The 4,198-nt window shown below is 33.9% G+C and overlaps 1 long non-coding RNA gene across 1 annotated transcript; it reads left to right on the forward strand.

Annotated features, from left to right (window-relative positions):
• Window positions 1-280: 280 nt before the first annotated feature.
• On the forward strand, window positions 281-1,845 carry LOC107080898. Its single transcript, XR_001480995.1, has 4 exons — window positions 281-370; window positions 778-938; window positions 1,033-1,220; window positions 1,324-1,845. It is a non-coding gene; the product is annotated as an uncharacterized LOC107080898 (long non-coding RNA).
• The last annotated feature ends 2,353 nt before the right edge of the window (window positions 1,846-4,198 follow it).

Here is a 4,198-nt window from a genome sequence, read left to right on the forward strand (position 1 = left end):
ATGTGTGTGGCCACATATCTATGACTTAGTAGGGACAATATGCCAGAAATATGATACATTTTGGGGCCAATAACTGCTCCCCATCAGGAGAAGTTTTCTTTAGGTTTAGGCTTAGGTATGTATGTGTTGTCAATAGTTAGGGTCTGCGTTAGCCAATAGAAATTAATACGATATGCATGGAAGTCAATAGAAAGTCGCCACAAGGACGTGTGTGTTTGTGTGGGTTGGGTGGTGTGGGGTTGATAGTGTGTGTCTGCAAAAGTTCAGTTAAAAGAGAGGTTCATCAACATTTCCTTATTTCATACTTCATGTGAAAGTAGCCATTTCTCAGGCTGGACAAAGTGAAAATAGTGCTAAAAACATCAAAGTGGTGAGTTGACAGATCTATTATGCATTTTACTTCTTTAAATACTTTAATTTGTTTCAAGAGTTAAGATTTGTCAGACCCATAATCGTAATAACCTTATAAAGGTTACTGAAAATGGTGATAGGAAAGTTAGATTTAACATTTGCTGATCAATTTCAGAAAATGATAAATTTTTTTCAGAAACCACTGATAAATCTGTTGGTAATTCCAGGGAGAAATCTGGAATGTATCTGAGATAGTATCAAACAAACGTTGGTTTACACTGGTTTTTTTATGTATTGAGTTTCTGCTAAGTCTTTCTGATATGTCTTTTTATTTGTTTTTTTAAGTCAGGCAATTTTTGTTGGGCCGATAGAGAAACCAAACAACTTATCTTAACTCTTCACATTCTGTTTTACCTTCACATCCAGAAACACTGATTACGATCTAATAGGGGTCGTGAAGCTTAAACAACTTTCTTCTTAAGACGCCACAAGAAATGGAGTTTTCAGATTCCCTTGCTGCAGTTATTTGGATCAACATCCGTGTCTGCCTCCCGTTGACTTTTCTGCTCATGGCTTTCTGCTGCATGGTACATAAACAAACAGTTTGCTTGTGTTTTAAAATATCACTTGATGGAATAGTCACATAAACATGTTTAGTTTATTTCTAAGCTTTTTCTGCAGGTCCGATTGGATCGTGTTCCCGTCTCCTACTTCATCAACCTTCTGCTCTCCAATCTAGTCCAGCTCATAATTCTGATCGCTCTACCTCTACTTCCGGATTATTACTGGAAACGTCTAATCTCTGTCCATATCTATGCCTGTTGTGCTCTGGCCAGCCTTTACTTCAGGATGATCATAGCTTTAGAAAGGTACCAAGAACTCATTAGCATTTGGTACTAGTGTTCTTGCAAAAATATCCTTACATACAGGGTTTGTTGATAATTTTTGCTACCTTTTCTTTCTTTGTTGCAGATGTTTTTTCATCTCCCGCCCACTGTCAAACTGTCTGACACAAACCAAATACATGGTGATACTCTGTGCTTTGGTATGGGTGTGTAGTTTTGGATTTATCCCTCTTCTTTTTAAATTTGCCAAAGGACTGCTTGTGCTAGTTATTGCCATCTTTCCAGCCCCTGTCTTTATTGTTTGTCTCTTTTGGGCCCTTAAATGGATAAATACCAACATGTCAGTGTCAGCTGAAGAAAAACATGGAGATATGGGAACTTTGCTCTTGCTGTGGGTTAATTACATGGTCTCAATCTTTCCTGTAGTTATTTATTTCATATATCTTGGTGATTTTAATCGCTATTTTTTCAAGATTGCAGATATTTTTTTGACATTTTTTCTCCTCAGTCCATGTATGGACTTGATCTTGTTTATTTTCATGTGTAAAGGTCTGATTGGTAAGCTGCTGATACTGTGCTGCTGCAAGAGTGAAGCTAATGATGGATCAGATCTCAACAGGTCTTCAGTTTAAATACATCAGCAAGTGATTCAGACTGTGGTTCTAAAACATTAATAGTAGAACAAGAGAAAAAACATAATAAAGAAGTAACTTTAGTGACTAATTCTAATTTAAATAAATATTCAATTGTGAAAACAACATTTGTCGTTTTATGCTATATTCATATGAAACAGAATATTCACAATCAATAAAGATCTTTTTTACTTTTGCTATGCACTGTGTTGTTTAATTAACTTGCATGTTTGCATGCTTTACTGAGAATGTTCTTGCATTTTGATCATTATCTTAGTTTCCTGTGTCTTATCTTTATCACAGACAGGAAAAAGTAGTTTATAAAATAAGAGAAATTTTGTATAAAAACCCTTACTTCGTGCATTTTTTGGAAAAATGCATCATGGTCAAAAATTACAAGAAAAAAAACGTTGGTTTAAGATTTATTTATATAAAGGAAACCTTTAAACCTTTCATGGCTTTTTAGCAGATCAGTGAAAAAATATCAATGCTTGCAGGTTTTAAAGGCAGACTAACTGGTGGGGAGCATGAGTTCACTGATCAGGCATCAGGTGAGCAAGACAAACTTTATAACTTGTTGAAACTTAATGGAAGAAAATAGATACAAAAATATGATCTAATTAAAGGGGTTAATATTACAAATGGAGCAGCAATGAAATGCTTCAGGAACCGAATACAAAAATAAATAAAAAATTAAACCTAAAAGGATCAGCTGATGTCACTCACATTGGAAAACATAAATAATAATAATGGAAGCAGTTTCAAAACAGAAACAAAACTCAGTCCTTTTTAGCTTTTAGTCTGTAATCAGTTCAGCAGCTCAAATGATACAATTAGGAAGAGGGGCACAGGTGCAGTTGGTCAAAGGGATTTTGTGGGAAAAGATCATTTAGTGATTTAAATCAAGGATATTGATATGAAGTCCAAAAAATGAGAGGAAAAGAGTGCAATGAAGACAACATTCAAGAAAGACCCTCCTTCCCCTGTATGACTCCTAAGAACTCTTTGCTTTTGCTTAAGATGCCAAAAGTTCAGGGCATCTGGGCTCAATACACATTTTTTTTTTGGTGAAAGTTTAAATATGTCAAGATGCAAACCTTCTCAAAATGCTTCCTGCTGTATTTCGATCATATCTGAACTTCTGCCAATAACTCAGCACAGTGAGGCTCTGAAGTTAGTGAAGAAAACCACTTCTAAAAAAAGAAAAACAAATCTTGTGGTCAAACATACAGCTGTGAAAATGTAAGCAGGGATATTATTTGACTGCAGGTGTTGTCAGAGGATTGAGTTTTTAAACACTTCTAGAATACTCTCATAATAACCCCAACATCACATCACTATTGCAAAGCTGCTGATTTTAGCTGCTGGATTGCTGAGCAGAAAAACATCCTCAGCAACAAATTGGTGAGTAAAATATTAATTATTATCAGAAATAAATATTTAAATGCATCTTTTATGTTCAGGTTTGATCAAAATGATACAAAAGATAGTACTGTTTCATTTCATTTACTTTTGAAACATTTAAATTATGATTTTACCACAAATAATTCTATTAAAATATTTATGGGTCATTCCAAGGGTCTTTTGTGTCATAATGGGCTACATTTTGTTTTAACATGGATTAATACAAATTTTATTTATCTCATCATATAAGCTTGAATATGTTCTAATATAAACATGAACATATTTACATAAATAATTGTATTATAAAATAAAAAATGTGCCTAATTGAAACTTGGTTTAATTGCCTTGTCCCATTTTATAAATAGCTCAGTTTGTAGTAGTTTTCATCTAATGTTTTCTTTAGATTTCCAAATGTTTATTACTTTGAAATTATTAAAACTTAACTTAGGATTGACTCCCATGAGTTAACTGTCCATCCTGTTACCCTGATACCCAGCTTCCCCTTCCCTCCAAACCACCTTGATCCTCACATCTACAGGAAAAACCTTGTTTTCTTTTGGGAGGGAAAACATTTAAGACACAGGATGAAATTTTTTTCCCTGTTTTATAACGGTTCATTAATGTGTTCATTAATGACATAAAATCTCTGCCTTGTTACCCTTATTTGCATTGAAAATAGATTTTTTTTTCTTTTCATTTTAAGTTTTAAAGTTACTACATGCAAATACTAGTAAACTCCTCAGTGGTCATCAAGCACTATTTTGTTTTTAATGACAGGATTAGTCATTTCTGATTTTAGTGATAATTTTTCCTCCTGTTACGTCCACTGTGTTACAGTTTTTTGTGAATACAGGATGGACTGAAAACGTTCAGAGAAGTTTGGATTTCTACCATAGATTCTTATTTAAGATGGGTTTATGGTGTAATAAATATTAATCCTGTGGTCAGGGAATGCTGTGTCTCCTG

The sequence above is a fragment of the Cyprinodon variegatus genome, unplaced genomic scaffold (genome assembly GCF_000732505.1).
Source record: "Cyprinodon variegatus isolate N-32 unplaced genomic scaffold, C_variegatus-1.0 Scaffold2473, whole genome shotgun sequence".
Classification (NCBI taxonomy): Eukaryota; Metazoa; Chordata; class Actinopteri; order Cyprinodontiformes; family Cyprinodontidae; genus Cyprinodon; species Cyprinodon variegatus.